Genomic DNA, 17,624 nt, shown 5'->3' on the forward strand with positions numbered 1-17,624 from the left:
ACGGCCCCGCGCAGGCGCGGCGGGAGGAGCCGGGGGGCGCGCGCTCCTCCCACCAAAGGGAGAAGCAGGATTCGGAGTCATAATTTGACTCAAGGAGAGCGGGAATCGACGCTCAAGGAAACTTGCGTTGGCAAGAAGCGTGTTAAATAAAATCTATATGCATTCAGATACATAAATATATATATATATTGAAAGGGAAAAATAAAGTGATAACACTACCCGGTATTAAAGTTGTATTAAAGTTTATGCCATTGCGTGTGTTTAAACATCGGAGAAGAGTACAATGAAGAATCTGAATTCTGAAAACAGAAGTGTTCTCACCTTGCAGCACACAGCATTAGCACACGGAGCTCCAGAGAGCGCGGACGAGAGCACCTCCGCGGCTAGCTCGGCGGGATCTGAGGATACAGCCCCACCGGGGCAGAATGGGACAGGACGAAGAAAGCGGTGCGCACAGGATGAATGTTGCTCGGGAAGGCTGGAGCTCAGGTGGCAGCACGGGTTGCAGCGGAGAAACCGTTATCCAGATGCAACATCCAGGCAACGCTGCGTAACCTTCGTGCCTATTCCTTAGAACCTTGGAGTTCCACAGTCAGCGTGGCTGCAAATTAAAGCCATCAAAAGTTACAAAACGTCAGAAATCATGAGCGAATCTTGATTCTGTAACCATGCTTTAGTCTGTTCCTTTGCTTTATATAATAAGAGAACACAGTCTTTCAGCTGGACGCGGCTTCTCTCGAAGCACGGGAGGTACGGTGCTTAGCCATGTAAAAGCCAGCAATCTTCCCTCCCATTCATTCTTAAATATGCGTCCCTAGGCCGTATTTAGAGTACATACCTCTTCGCTGGCCTTTCTTCAGCAGTGCTTGCTACAGTACTTCATAAACATCATTTTATGTCACCATCCTTGATGAAAGGGGTGGGAGAGGTAAAGTAACTAATAATTTATAGGTGCAATTTATATCTATATAAAATATATATTTGTATTTTTATATATAAAATATTCAATAGCATACATATATATTTTCTATATATAAATATATATATTTGCAATTTATATGTATTGTTGTATAGATGCAATTTATAGATGAAGAGCCACAAGAGATAAATCAACTAATATCCTGCTTGATACCAATGACTGGATTTTTTTTTTTTCAGATAGACTATTGGCAGGATATCTGGTTCAGCAGTGCTCCCAAAGCCCTTTGTTTGCAGCTGACAATGCTTGGGATTTCTGCAAGTAGGTATCAAGCCAGACAATGAGAAACTCAGAGACCAGCTCCCTAGAGGGCTCTGGGTTTGACTGACTAAGCACAGAATCACTGTGATGGAGAAAGAACTCAGCTATCGGGCCAGGTCCCTGTTCGACGATCGAAGGAAGGTCCCCTCTCTCCCTCTTCTTGTAATCCCACCACCTTACAGTTGTATAATTCAGGCCTTACAGAAAATAGTTCCCTTAGTTATGCAGTAGTCATTAATTTTTACGGCAGAATTATTCCATATTTTAAGTCAGGCTCAGTGAGAAAATAGCATATTATTTAGGTTTGAATGTGAAACATACAATGAAATATTTAGAAACAGTTATTCTGGTTTATTCTTTTTAACTTCAGCATGCTGAACTTTGAGAAAACAAACATTTTTAAATGTCCTTAAAAAAATCCCCAACCCTAAGTTTGTTTGTATTGTAAACCAATGCCCCAAGAACAAGCATATTCCGCAGGACACTGTGGTGTAGTCAAACTTACAAATAAAAGGAAAACTAACATTTGGTGACTATTTTAGTTCTTAAGTCCTGTGGTAACCTACTAAGAGATGTCAGCAAGACAATTTGATAGGCCAGAGGCATGTATGGAAACATGCATATATCTGCATATAATCTTGCATTGGTGGCAAGTGAGTTTTCAACCTGCATATTGATGATTTTTTTTATTCCGTACAAAGAAGAATGCATTGGAAATACTAGCTTTGAATCACTTGTGTCCAGAACTTTCTAAAACACCTTCCATAACGTTTTACCATTGAGGTACAGAAAACTCATTCACATAGAGGTCAAGTGAGTATTGCTGTAGCCTGCAGACTCTTGCAATATTTGCTGGGGAGCATCCTTCAAGGTTGTGCAGATGCTGTCTCCCTAGAGACAGAGACTTGGGAAATCTCTTGAGCCTCCCCCAGGGAGGGCCGATCATTCTGCAGCAGCGCAGAGGCTGCAGGAACACAGAGCTTCCAAAGTCCTAGGCTAACAAACTGGCTTCCTTCCCAAGAGAGATCCACCAAAACTGCAGGGCAGCTTCCACTGAAACTCCACCTAAGAGGCTAAAAGGGGTTGTCAAACCTCAGTCATACAACATTTAAATTAATTGAACATTTTCTGATCAAACACGACCAACACACTTGGACAAGCTCTGTTGACAGTGTAGAAGTGATAAACAGGCAGAGACTCATCTTACAGGGGGCCATAATTCATCTCATTTATTCAACTTAGTCCTCCTTCTATCATCTAGTGGGTGAGCTGAATACCAATTTGAATAGACATTTGTCATGTGAAAACAAGGCTAACTATATCATTGAGGAAGACATTGTTAAAGGATTGACTTTAAAAAAAAAAAGGGTGGTACATGGCAGTGACATTTCTCAGTAGCTCAACACTGGGAGGAAATCATGCTGGAGGAATAGAGTGCCTTTAATGAAGCAGCAGAAAGAACAAATTAAATCCTCCAAACTGTAGCTTCATACGAGCAGGGAATTGCAGCCAACTCTTTGTCCTCAGCAAAGACCTCTCACTTGGGAGGTGTTGCCACAGAAGTCTTGAGTTTATTAGCTCTCTGCAGGGATTATTATGAGCTCTGTAGGCAGCAATGTACAGAGCAACAGCAATGATGTCAAGGGATCCCCAGCAAGGCTCAGGTTGCTGCTGAAACTGCAAACTACAGGGGGAGTAAAATAAGGATGCTTGAGCAAGGCAAGCAAAGGCAGTGAGGGCTGGAAAGATCTCAGGGAGGAGAAATCACAAGAGGCAGCACTGCCCTGGTGATTAAAGCAGGGGAAATAAGACAGAAAAAAAAAAAAAGGAAAAAAAGAATATGATCCTAATATTTCATCAGATAAGGTAGTCCCTTAAATATTAAAGGTTAAAAAAAAGAGAAGTAGCTCTTTTGTAAGGGCCTGGTGAGACCACTTCATACCCCTGTGATACCTTGAAGTGGGGGAGGACAGGCATAGCAGAGAATGTGGGGACACATCAGGGAGGGTGGCTGTGTCAGAGAGGGCTTGGAGGGCTTACTGGTAGGGTGGCAGAGGGAGGGCTGGCAGGGCAGGGGTATGACCAGCTCTGATAACGCTCTACTCCACAGAATAGGGATTAAGAAAGGACTTGTAACTGCAGGGAAAATAGGGGAGAGGGGAAACAGCCCCACAAATAAACATTCGCCATTTGTGTACAGACAAACCCCATGTTTCCACTCCTGTGTGGTATTTCAGGGGCAGCCCACACAATTCACATGGTCTGCCTGACAGCCAGCCCTGAGCTATCACTAACAGCTTAGAGATTCCAGGCAGCCTTTACATGTACGAACCTGCTGGTGAAAGGGTCCACGAGGAACACCTGAAAATTTACACATGGACTGATCTTTATCCCAGATGAACTCGCTTTCCTTCCAGTGTAATTCCTCCTCCCCTTTTCCCTCACAGCAGCTGCAAGGCACTGCAAGGAGCCAGCTATAAACCTTGACTTCGGTCAAAGGAAATCAGTTTTACAGGTGGAAAAGTAGGGTCAGTTTAGTTTCTCTTCACTGCGGAAGATTAGAATATGTCTACATAAGCTGCTATTAACTTCAGGTATTGCTTTCAGAAGCTGAAGAAATAATGATAAATTTCATTGGAGAGCCCTTGGCTGAATTATTTTCCACTTGGAAATGTAATGCTATTCAAAATGAAATGATTTCTTAAGTCTTTTGAGAGAAACAGACAACACTGAGTATGCTCCATTGTCATGTTCTGAAACAAATATTTATTTTTTGCATAATGAATACAGCTTTTTGTCATAGTAAAATGTCCAAATCCAAACAACATCATCTTTTGGTCCCCTTGAAGAAAAGAATTCCCACTCAAGTTTTTCTAACCAGCACTGGCCACGTGGATTGACTGGCACTGCAATTAAAGATCTATTTTAACTGAATGGATAACTCTGGCACTGCTCATATATGCAGACATTTTTTTCCCCCACTTCAAAGGGTTTTTCTTGGCCTTTGATTCAAGTCAGTGACAAGACATTACAAATGCAGATAGTAAATCAATACCTCAGACATTAGCAATAGATTCTGCGTACTTGCCCCTCTTCTAGACCATGAATTTACACACACAAGTTACTACTCAATCAGAAGAATTGGCAGTCACAGCTAGTTGTGGTTTGAGAAGTGGGTCATTCAAAGATCCTTGGCTTCATAATCTCAGCTCTTAAAAGGCTGAAATGTGATCTCAGCCCCTAACCTCAGTGATGGATGAAGATGCCATGACAGCAATGTAGGAGAAGGAAGGAAGTAAGGTGATACTACGGGATAAATATCCCAACCCTCCCCAGCATGAAAGTAGCCTCACAGGTTGATCTAAGTCACCAAAAATCATCTGGAGAGGGCTTCCAGGGCGGCAGAGGGAGGCAGAGGTGCACGGGAGACTTTTCCCAAGTACCGGTAGATGGAGCGCTGTGGTACCGAAGATATCCTCTGCTCAGCCGGCTGCACCCTGCCAACAGGACTTCTGCACCACGGATACTACCTCTGGAGTGCTGCCGGGGCTTTATTGGCAATGTTATTTCAACACAATACCTGTGGATACTTGGAACCCGCAGTTAGAATATCTTTTTTAATTATTATTTTTTTATTCAATTAAGCTGGGGGGGGCAAAAAGCGTCTGCTTAATCTGTTTAGAGAATATTTCTCTGCAAAGACATTGACTTTTAGCCAACAGTTTGCATGTATTAAAATGCTTGAAAGATTGCACTAATCATGATTTAGAAAAGTCCCACTGGCTACTCACATATTTGTTTTAAACAATACCATTATTCAGAAAAATAAAGCTTTCTTCTACTCTCTTTGCACATCCTCACAAACACATGCATGTACACACACACATGCACATTCAGACATGTGCAGCAGTTTGAAGTAAGTACTGCTGTTAATATCAATTATGCTATTACTTATAAAAGGATTTTTTTTTACTCTTTGTGAACTCCTTTAAAGGAATCTTTTCTCATGAATAAGAATGTTATTAGGGTTCACAGGAAGTCTAAATTATCATTTGTGTTTCACCATATAAGTTGATTGAAAGCAGGCAATTACTTGTTAAAATTGTCATTAGGAAACATTGGGAATAGTCTAGCAGGATCGACTATTTTCAAGACATGGATTAAACTAGTTTCACTGTTCCCTCAGGAGTTTATAAAGTAAAAGTGGGGAACAACCTTTGCTCCTTGTTGTCTTCAGTGTCACGTTCAAAAAGGTTGTTTGGCTAAAATGCAAAAAATTTGCTTCCTGCAAGACTTATTTCTTTCAGCCTAGTCCTCTCTCCCCAATTATTTTTTAAATAACATACCAGAATCTCACAATCCATGTCAACAACTTGATGCATGATAGCCACATCAGGTTTCTCGTATGCTTAGGTCATTAGCTAGCAAGGACATTGTCAAGCTATTAGTTTTGAAGTATCCTATTTTTAGATTGTTTGGGAATTGCTGGAAGTTTGCTAGAGAAATCTGTTCCTTTATTAAACTAATTTTTATTTAAGTCTCACATACGCATGTCACAGTCTAGATAGTATATAGGCATTTATACATAGTTTCTACACACAACCGTAAACAATGGGATATCTGATTTGCAATACATTTGAATTTCTTTTCTGATTCAGAATTCAAGAAAACTCAGCTTCAAAATATCTGAGTTTTGTTGAAATATCTGTAACTTCAACCTTCACAGTTAAAGGGATATCTGCACATGTGTATCTATGAACTGTGGCACCCTTACACTGAGCTCCACCTCTCGTTTCCCTCTCAATCAATGCATTCTTGAGCAGACAGGAGGTGTCACAAAGCAGTATCACAAAGCAGAACATTTCCTCAAAAATTCTAGTTTCCCCCCACGGCAGCTGTGCTACACAATGTGCTTTGCAATACCACAAACCCGCAAACCCACAAGCACCTCGGTTCCTAAGCAGGTCCTCCCACTGCTGACCCAGCATCTGTTAAAGTTACCTGGAAATATCTGATTGATGTCAGTGGACTTCACATTCAGTTCTGAATGGCAGAATTATCTGATCTTATCATATTTTCTTTTAATCTGACAACTATAATTATGTTTAGTAGAACTGTCACAGGTGTTTCTAGAGATGCAGTTGCCTTAGGGAAGGAACAGTTCCATTCCGCCAGTAAGGGTCACTAGTATGTATTTTTGTTCCTCTATAGTATAGCCAATTTTATCTAGTCTTACCCATTTTTTGATTATCCTAACATGTTTGCAGTACTGATTTTTGTAACCTAATTGTCCATTTTATCCATACAGTCTACTTCAGATAATATCTTTGAGGGCATCTCCTTCTCCTTTTGTAAAAAAGTACACCTGTGTTGTCATCATTAATTTATGTCCACTGGTTCCTTGACCCCTACCATTTCACGGACAATTCCATGAAATTCAAAATCTGACTCCTGATTTTAATTTACTGGTTAATTTGAAATTTTTGGCAGCACCACAAGCATACATGAATTCAGACCATTGTGAGATTCCCATTTGAATTCCTGGAATTGTCAAACTATTTTACCAAGTCTTTGAATTCCTGTCATCCCCTTTACATTTTTCTCTCCTAGTTCATAGTTCAAGTTGATCATATAAATATGTCACAGAACTATGCTTTCCAAAAGTATCTACCTCTGCAGCATGGAGCAAAAGGAATCAAGGTAGATAAAAAGAGGAAAAAAAAGTCAGTTCATTCCTACAGCCAGGGGATTCCCCTGTTGTGAGGAAAAAAAAACTAAAGTCACATGGAACTGCAGGTAGTTTTAACAGTTTGGGAGCAGCCCTTGATACTTCATAAAATTTTACATGTATGATGCAACATGACACCAAAGTTTTTCTTCTGAGTGCTTGTTTGTATTGCCTTCAATATTGCCTGACTCTTCAGTAACATTACTTCTAAAGAAAGGAAAGAGTCAGCAGCATCACCGAGGTGCACGACCAAGAATCAGGAGACATGGCATCTCTTTCTAGACTAACCTCATGTTGACAGGTGAATCACATGGCCAGATTTACATCATGCTCTGTGAATAGCCCTCTTGTTGCCAGTGGGTCCCAGGGTTTGGGTAGTGCTCAAACACAAAGAAGTCTCCTAATTCTATCTGCAACCCCTTTGGTTTTTGGTTTCTCCAGCTGGAAAAGTGAGATAACCTTACTTGCGAGATTTAGTTCATGGACAGTTTAAAATGCACTGAAAGATTCAGACAGACAGAAATCAGGAGTATAAAGTATTGCCAGAGATAAATACTTTCAAGGTGGCTTTGTTGTTGTTCTGGCTACTTGCCCACAGTGCTTTGCATGCAATTTAATAGGTAGGAGAAATATTTGATTTAATAGATTTGTAAACTCTAAGGGGAAAAAAAGAAGAGAAAAAGAATGGTGAAGTACTTGACTGAACCAGTATTTAACACCCTTCCAGAGGCACTCTTCCAGTCCCTTTCAGTTGGGCTGTCATGATACTCAATAGTCTTAAGAATGGGGAAAAACAGTCAGGTGAGGATGGGAAGTGTGCTTTCTCACTCAAAGGATGAACTTAGTCACTATGTCTGGGCTCCACTGTCCTCTTTCATCTACTGTAAGAAATCTCCTTCTTTCAGGAGGGGAAAATTTTGCCTTTTGGTTGTACAGAGCACATAACTGATAGGGACTTGAATTGAGGGCGTCACAGTGCAACACCCTCTTGCCACCCTGGGTCTGGAAGCAGCATTGCATGGGGCTGTGCCCAACAGGAGGAGCTCTGCCTTCTGCATTTCATTTTCCTTCACTGCCATTTCAAGGATTAGTTCAGGCTGGACTGCATGAAAGTAATATGCACCTGCTTGCATGGAAATGCCTGAGGTCAGGCAGGTTTTGCAAACAAATGTACTCAATACAGGCCAGGCTCCCTGGCCAAAGCCCTAATTAGAGGTGTAGATCACAATTGGTGTAAGGATGCCTAAGGCTGCAGTGACCCTGAAAATGATCATCCTCCCACTCTTCCCTCAGTTCCTATCCCAAGACAGCACTGACAAAGCTATGCAGAGATTATTCTGAGACTAGAATAACAAACTGAGTAGTCTGAAAACAAATACACCTGTAGGAAAGTGAGCAAATGAGTTGTTAAGGTGGCATTCTTAAAACATTTTTAGATGGAACTGTACATAAGTATGTCCTAAGTCCTTGCTTTGTGTGGAAATAGTGGAAGAAAAAGAAGATAAAACAAACTTACTACTGCTAGGAAAGGCAGATCTGACCCACAGTGTCACTGAATGTAATGTTAATACTCCTGATACTTGATATTAACTTTTGACTGCACCAGCTGCTATGAACCCACTCTAAAATTCAAGTCCTAATAAAATATAAAGATCTTCTCACAAACATTTTCCCCACCTTATGCTAGCTTGGTAAGGATCAGAATCAGTACAGTAGAATTTGTGCATGCAGGTAGCAGTCATCATAGAAAAAACAATACAAGATGAATGCATAAGGTGAACAAACTTCCTTAAGGCATCAGAATTGAAATATGTTTTCTTGTAATATGCACTGAATAATGAACCCACTTTTAAACAATCAATGACTCAAGGAAAACAACCCACAAAATCAGAAGAAATCTTACGAAAGGGAAAGGGCGACCCCTAATTTAGAAGTTGTTTTCTACAGATATTTTTCCTGTCCCTACTCTGACATCAGGAAAAAAATTTGACTGGTTTCAGGTAGACATTAGCTGTCCTGTCCTTAGATAATCTTTGAGAGCTGAGAGAGCAGGAAATAATGTATACAAATACAGCACACTTGAAAAATATTAACTAAAGCTGGGAATAAACTATTCTCTAATGGAGGTTTCAGACCTGATTAACAAAGAGAAAAAACTGAAGCAGATACTTTCCAAGGGAAATGTATACAACAGAACTATTCCAGGCTTTTATGACTTGATCTTTAAGACTGGCCAAGAAAAGATTTAATTTTGTTTACTTAAACAGCTTACAAAAGAAAAATGTCTCACTGCTCTACTCCTTTTTCAGACAGATTCCAGAGCAGAGGATTAGTTAACGGTGTGGTCTTACAGTGTGTACACATGTATTACCTCACATCTGAAAGAGGAACTTGGTTAGTTTGCAAAATGAGGAGAAATGTATGTTGGTCCAAGTTCTCTGTTTCTGTCAGCCCCTCTGGGTAAAGCAGCACAGTGGGTGAGGATGTGAGGGAAAAGGTTTTAAGCATTGGTTTCCACTTCTCACTGCAAAAAAAAAAAATTACCCTTTCTGCTTCTATTTGTTCATGTAGGAGCAAACAAATACAGCTTCTGTAAAAACCATGACAGTACTGTAAGTACTAATAGCATCAGTATTACAAATGCATTAGTAACTAAATCCTCCTAACTGGGGGCTGAACCCCTGAGACAGCATGAACCCTGGCACATAGCCTTCCAGACAGACTGTCTGTCTGGGGAGGAAGTTGGAGTGAGTGGCCACAACTTTCTTGCAGCCAGAGCTACCAAAGGAGACCAGCGCTGCTCAGAATCCCGATGATGCAAGCTGAGGAGAGCTGTGCCACCAGGGTGCAATGAGTCAACACTGTCTACCAGCAGCTACTTCTGCCAGAGCTCTTCTGGAGGGCTGCCCGACTCATAGCTGCCCTCCCTTCACCCACCCTCCTTTCCAGTCTTCATGGCATTGTACTGGACACTTGGCCACTGCAAGGCTTGCTCAGGGTAAGGTGCACACTTAAGGTTGCTGCTTGCCTTCCTTTTGAGTGGAATTCTCCCTGCAATTCCTCTCTCACCTTCAGCTCTTCTGCTTCACATGTTCAGAGGCATCCCACTCTGTCCAGCTTCACCTAAAAGCGTGCAGAGACTCTTAGAGCCTAGAGCCTAGAGTAAAAACATCTTTCAGTTGAAAATTCCCAGTCTTTTCTTAAAGCTTTATAGTGGAAGGTGCTTTGCTCGTTGTGTCTTTTGGCTGTATTATTCTTATTTTGACCAATGCAAGTACAATCTGATTTTTATGCCAGGGGCTTGCTGATTATATTAAATTTTGATTTTGCAGTTTTGAAAGGATTTTTAAGAAAAAATCATCCTATATGAAGAGATCACTGAGGTCACTTGGTCGTTCAGCCTGAAGGAGACTGAGGGGAGACCTCATCACAGTCTGCAACTTCCTTTTGAGGGGAGGAAGAGGGACAGGCACTGATATCTTCTCTGTGGTGACCAACAACAGGACCTGAGAGAATGGCCTGAAGTTGTGTCAGGGAAGGTTTAGGCTGAGCCTTAGAAAAAGGTTCTTCACCCAGAGGGTACTGGAACAGGCTCCCTGGAGAAGTGGTCACAGCACCAAGACTGACAGTGTTCAAGAAGTGTTAGAATCATACTCTCAGGCACGTGGTGTGACTCTTGGGGATGGTCCTGTGCAGGGCTAAGAGCTGGACTCGATGATCCTTGTGGCTCCTCTCCAACTCAGCATATTCTGTGATTCTGTGAAAATTAGAACAGGACTCAGATTTCCAGACTGAGCCGAGACCTCATTGGTAAATGGTGAATAAGCAAGACCAGATGCCTCATAGTGGTGAATTGAACCTAATGCCCTTTTGTAATGTGCCACAATGTGGCAAAAGCTAATCATATTCAGACTCGGTAAGAATAAAATGTTGGATAGGTCATAAAAGACCCAGAAAAGAGAAACAGACAAAGGTAAACAGGCAGACTCTCAGCTGGTGTGCATTTTGTTATGTTTCATCTTTTACTACAGACCTTATAGTTGCTACAAGGCATTGGGAGATGTTTTGTAGCCTCTGGTGCATGAGATGAACTTGGTTTGGTCAGGCTGTTGCAGGGATGTGATTTAGCAGAGCAGATAATCCTTTCAGTTCTACTCCTCCATGAGGGTCTTTTTACTAAGCATGAAGTTATGCTGATGTTGTATCCAATGGTTTGCAATGTCACTGTTACCTCTGATCGCTCTGATCTTCACAGGCTGAACCATAAATACAAATAAGAATCCAAAAGAAATGTTGAATATGTGTAGTGGAAGGCCAGACTGGCACCCAAATTACTTTACTCTTTTACAGGCTCCAATATTGACAGTGATGTCATTTGTGAAATACAAAGTTGTCCAACAGAGATTCCCCTGCCAAGGCATTAAATAGGAGATACTGACCCTCAGTGCTTAAACGTGTTTCAATGCAAACTTTTCATTCTAGGATGCTAATTGGAAAAGACCAACAACAAGAAAACCTAACATAATGTCATGGGCTGTTGTACGACCACCTGAGCAAATAAGTTACAGTAGCTGTGCTTGTTTTCTGCAGAACACGTCTAGATTTGATCTTTTCTTTCAGGTAGAGGGTACTAAAATTTTACATAAAAGTCTCAGCAGCTTTAAATGTAGCCAGGTAAGAAATACAAAGAGATCAACTTCAGGGAGGCATATTTGGAGAGTGTAGTCATATTCAGACTCAGTTTTTACCAGGTGCTGCAATGAAGCATGATAATATAAACTGAAAGGACGAGATTCCACACCAGAGTGAATAGTCCAAAAACACACTGCTCTGATAGTGTTCCAAATAAGTCAAAGTTTAGATGGTCTGTAAGTATTACCTAGGCTTTAGTCAGGTTATCCATATAAGGCTGAAATGTCATTCTTCATGAAAACAGAAACATCAATCAAAAAGTACATTTCTGAAATTACTCCATTTACTGCTTCCCATTGCAGAGCCTACTGGGTTTTACATCAACTAGGCTTTGTTTCAATAAGCTCAGCATCATGGAGATTTCGGTGGCAAGTTTAAAAGTTGAGATAACACCAGATGTGCATCAAATGCAAACAGTGAGCTCTCTGAACATTTGACATTACGATTATTATCACTAATACATTGTCCGTAGTCCAAAACATGTCTTCATGTTACTCACATAACAACACTAAAAGCCTAGCAAAAGCCTGTTAGTGACTATAACCTCCTGTTTTCAATGTTTTGATGCCAATCTCCTGAACTTACTCTGATTTCCCTTCTGTTTCTTATAGTATATCACTGGGCACAACCATTTGCTCCCTTTACTCCTAACCTCCATATCATTCAGCTGCAACTCATTTTGACTCCTCTGCTGACTCAACCAACGACTGAATTGGAAACAAAGGTCAAATTTCAAGGCTTGCTATATATAGAGAGAGATAGATAGATAGATAGATATAGATATGTATCTATCTTTGAGCTGAGGGAGTAGAGCAAGTCTGGCAACACACATGCATTCTTTATTATTACTAGTCAGAAAAAAAAGATTCTCCATATACCATTGTAGACTTTGGCTGAAAGACAATTTTATTTTGCTTTTTGATTTACTTAGTAAGGACAAGGGTATTGAGCTCATGGGAATCTCTTCTACTAGAGTAAACAAACACTGATGGAAATGTGAGTAATTCAGCATTGGCTTTGTGGCCAGAATAGCAAATGACATCGGAGAATTAACGTTTAATTGCCCAAGAGCCCACCTATAAATGCAGCTGGAATTAACAACTGCATGCTGGGATGCCTAGCAGTAGTGATGAGGGAGATGTAATATGCATTTAGTGCCGCTTGGTTTTCAAAGCAGTATTTTAGCTGGGAATGTTACTCACGTTATAAGTTTCTTGGGAGCCAGCAGTTGAATCTGATTTCACAGACAAGCAACATGAGAGCCTAGAAACATTTGATCTACCGGATATTGCTGGCACTGCTTACCGCTGCCTTCTAAGAACACAGACTTCTGTCACGTACTTTCCTGCCTTGCTCAGGAGGAGATGGCTACTGTAATGAAAATGCAAGTATACCTTATATTATCCAAGAGACCATCAAAGACTTCATATATCCTTTGACAGTTATGTAAGATATGATCTGCAATCCTCCCCCACTCCCAATTTATACTTCAGAACAATTAGAATATTTATTAGCGAACAGGTGTTGGTTAATCAACACAGTAACTGTGACAAGGGCATTGAAGCTGCAAAAGACTAGTCTGCACAGAAACTAGGAATTGAGGACAGTCAGGCAGGTTTTCTCCCTGCAGGGCAATCAAATTTTGCTGAATATTTACATGTCTAAATTTCCTTTCACATCTGCAGCTTCTGTCTCTTGAAAAACAGAAAGAGAACTGACAAACACGATTCATAGAGATATTATTGGGAAGGCAGGAAGCAGAGATGTTAAATATCCCAATCTGCTATTTTTCACTTCTGAAAATGTGGTAAGAAGGATCAGAATAATGTTCTTGGAAGTAAAGTTATCTTTCTAAAATTAATAACCCATCTGTAAGCAGAAATCAGAGGTCCATGCCCTCCTAATGGCTTCTACTCCAAGTTCACTTTCTTTGAATGGCCTATCACTGCAATATCAGCTACTGGTTTTGTTCATCTATATCCAGAAAAACCAGTCAAGTTCTTCAATATATCATCTGCTGCTGCACACAGGGGTGGTCAGTGGCCTTTCACATGCTCTAGCAGGGGAAAATATTCAGCATGCAGCACCACAGATGGTTGCACTGATGGCTGGCATGTGGCAGCACAGTCACAGGAGCTAGAGGTCAGTAGTCTCCTTAGATGAGACTTGCTAATACAGTAAATCTTTGTTTAGGTTCAAGGGAAGACTCCATGTTCAGATGTCTAGATTCTTTTCTTTAGACCTTCTCTTCCTTTCCCCTTGTCCTGTAAAGCACTCTCCACCTCACGGATGATTAGGAACCTCTTATATGCTGCCTAGCAGAAAAATAAAAAAGTTTTAGAATTACTTCATTAACTGTTTTCTTAACCAGCATTTCAGTTATGCTCTGTGCTGTACCAGCATAATTGCTGGGTGTTGAGGAGGTTATTGGGCATTTCAGCATGTTTCTTCTACACTATAATTGTCGTAGATCATCATACTCCTGGCAAACAATTTGAATTATTTGTGCACTGCTTTAATCCAGCTGAATTCAAAGGAGGTTGAAAGAGCAACATGTTCATGAGAAGAAGTAGTTTACTGGCTTGTATTCACACACACCCACACACACCCCATTTTGACTAAGTCACCGTTAAAATATGAACGAGATGCGTGTTGACACACTTACACCAGACACAGGAGACCTTGCTTCTGTCATATATATCTTTGTTCCAAGCACTGCCTTGCTATGTGCTCATTGTCAATTAATGCCCAAACTGCACTGGAGCTACTTTGAAAATAAGATTTAAGGTGAGTGGTGCAACTTATGGTGTCTGGTCCAGAGGAGGAATCTAAGGAAGCACATCTGAAATATCCAGCCAAAAAATAAGCTTATGTGAGAATAAAGCAAAAGAGCATCAAATGACTGTTTTTAGTTTTCCTAGTCTTTGCTTCTGATAGATGAATGTTTATAGCTGCAGTTTTCAACTATGTTTTAGGTCGATGCAAGACCTGACCTAAGGAATAGCTAAAAGACATAAATCATATTTAAAGCTACATCACACTTCCTTAGTCTAGGCCATCAGCACCTGCCACATTTTATAATAAAAGAGGCAAAAGAACCTAACTAAGCTAGCCATAAACCGTGGGTGGAGGTGAGAGGGAGGGTCTGTTAAATAGAGGTGAGAGGGAGGGAGTGTTAAACCAGCTTACATCTGTGATTTCCATCATGGGCAACGTCACTCAACATGTACAGGGAAAAGAAAGCAGGAATGTAACCAGGCCACCATGAAATCTGAAGAACTTCAGAATGCAGCAGGCTGGCCAAGAAAAGTCGTCTCCTCTGTCCTTACTCCCTGTTTTTACTCCTGCCATCAAAGTATAAATGTGCATCCAAAAGCATTCACATAGAGGAGATTAGTGAAAGAAATGGGGCTAGCAGAAAGCAATGCAAACAAATACAAAGCACATTTGATGGTGGAGGTGGCATATCACACATACTCTTCTCGGGATGGGGAAAAATGAAGATCCTAACCCTTCCTCAGGCATTTACTTTCAAACTGTCCTTTGCACTCACTTGTTTTCTTACAAATCCTGTGTAGATTGTTTGGCTGACAAATGCTAACCTGGAAAAGCATTAGCTTTCACCTTTCTTATAGCAGCCTCAAGTCCTTTCTGCTGCCTTATCCTTAGCTCCTTAATCAGTTATCATTCTTACCATCCCAAGACTGTTACTGACGTCAAGTAACCTCTAGTTCATGGCTATAACTTTGCTATTTTATTACTTTTTTTTACTAGTTTTTTGTATGGACTCCATTGTAACATCATGTTCTTTCAAATTAGCCCTGCTGGAGAATTCTAATCAGAGAAGTGAGTGTATTCTCCTTTATATTTCCAGACTGCAAAGACCAAGTAAGAGAATGATGCATGGCACAACGGACTCTCATCAAAGGTTAAAGAAAGATGCCAAATGAAGACTACAGAGAAGTGAAAAACTAGTTTTGGTTTGCAGATGTCAGTGCATTACCCAAGATCTTCTCTTGCATTCTTTAAGCAATAAGGTTTGTGGAGGTTTATGCTGGTTTTGAGAAAATGGAAAAAGAATTTTTTTTAACTACCTGCTGATTGTGAGGGGTTTCAATCCAGCCAGAAGGTTTTGTTCAAGAATTAGCTGTTGCATGTGAGGCTGTGCATGTAGGCATAACAGTTTGCACCAACAGAACCCAACTCTACTGGGAATGTGAGTTCAGAAGATTACAGCTTTGAAGTGCAAAGCCTCAACCAAGGCCACTTCTGCAAATGTAACCCTTGATTTAAGAAATGGCAGTAAACGTTCTTCTCCCCTTTATAGGTAGCAACTTTTATTATACAGTGTACTATTTAACATCTTCTTGATCAAACTGTCTCTAAATTTTGTAACGTTACTGCCTCAGAATTACATAATACATGCTGATATTGGGTAACACTGTAATCCACCTTCCCCCAATTTTTTAAGTAACCAGAAATATATAAGAAAGCTTACAGATTTTTTTAAGATATGTGCCAACATAGGAAAGAAATTATCCAGCTTTTCAGGAAGTCTGCTTTGTACAGCAGTGTTTCAACTCCTTTTGACATTCTTAGTAATTTACTATATTCCCACTACTGCTACTTTTCTGTTTCCTCCACCACCAGTCCCAATTGCTGAAATCAAAGCATTATGTCAGAACCACAGTAGGCATCCCCCTTCCCTAATCCCCTCAAGGCTGAGTGTAAAGACCTTGCACACCAAAACGTGCTGGAACCAGCCAGATTCCACAAGTAAAACTTTTTCCTGGAGGCACAACATTTTCATGGTGAAGGATCTCCATTTTAACTTAGTGGGACTACAGTGGAGAAACCTTCCATGGCAGGATTTTCCTGAAGCTTCCTTTCCTCGAGGGAGGAAAAAGCCAATTCAGTTAAAAAAAATATATATATAAATATAAAAAATACAAATACTTTATCAGAGCAGTTCATAGAACATGAATATTGAAAGCTTTGTTATTTCATGATTCAGGTTTATCCTACACTGGACCAGAGATAAAGCCTCCATGAAGCGCACAGGAATTTCTACTGCAGGCTTAGGTGTCTTCTGCAGCATCTAATTCTGGATACACAGAAACACTATCAGAAGAACAAGAATTAAGAAATCAGTGTCTTAGGAAACACAGTAACAAGAATAGTTACCCAGCTGATATTATTGAATTTGTACAATATAACCATTCCCTAACCACTGGGAGCCATCCAAAATTGCTTTGCAAAAGAAAGTTTCATCAACCTTTACCCACATTTTCCCCGTACTTACAAAACCTCTATCAGTTGCAGTAGCTCGTGAATTTTTTTGGAAGTAAAACCAGAGGCTGCCCCTTTTAAGGCACTCTACCAGTAGCCTTAGGGCATCGTCAAACATTGTATCTCCAGGAGGAAAGAGTCCAGTGTTGGGTAGCTCTAACTGAACACCAATAGCAAAAAAAGAGTCAAATCCAAGCATTGCTGTGGGAAAAAAGCACAGAGCATGGTCCTGTTTCCCAGTCAAGGAAATTGTTTGCCACCCTAAAGAACACTATCTCACCCCCTATAACGTGGCATAATCTGACACAAGACCACATACCCCCTCCTCACAGAAAGTAGCACTACACTGTCAGAATTGTAACTGGCTCCCCTTACAAAGTCATCCTCTGTTCTGGTGAGAGGGACTGATGCGAATTGATCTGGAAAGTGTTCTACTTACTTTGAAAGCAAGGGAGAGGATTTCTGTAAATCATGATGGTTTTTTACTTCAGTCCAGTCTTGACTTACAAGTCATTAAAAATTACCTTGATTTGAAGCAGGAATTTTTCCAATGTTTTTTATTTCCTCCCTCAAAAGCCTGTTCTGTTCCTTCAGGCCTACACATAGCCTCAGAGGGCCTTCTGTTTCCAGTAGGGTTCATACTGGCCGAGCACATGAAAAGCAGCCTTGATGGTG

At 40.7% G+C, this 17,624-nt stretch overlaps 1 protein-coding gene across 4 annotated transcripts in view; it reads right to left on the bottom strand.

The window, feature by feature from the left end:
• TMEM170B (transmembrane protein 170B) overlaps positions 1 to 17,624 on the bottom strand; it is a 99,650-nt gene that overhangs the window by 15,214 nt on the left and 66,812 nt on the right. For all 4 annotated transcript variants that reach the window (XR_003533114.1, XR_003533113.1, XR_003533112.1 and 1 more), the window contains one exon: positions 322 to 601. The gene's annotated coding sequence lies outside the window, so the exon portion shown is untranslated. The remainder of the gene's footprint in view (positions 1 to 321; positions 602 to 17,624) is intronic.

Source organism: Neopelma chrysocephalum, unplaced genomic scaffold, assembly GCF_003984885.1.
Source record: "Neopelma chrysocephalum unplaced genomic scaffold, ASM398488v2 Primary Assembly neopelma1_26b, whole genome shotgun sequence".
NCBI lineage: Eukaryota > Metazoa > Chordata > Aves > Passeriformes > Pipridae > Neopelma > Neopelma chrysocephalum.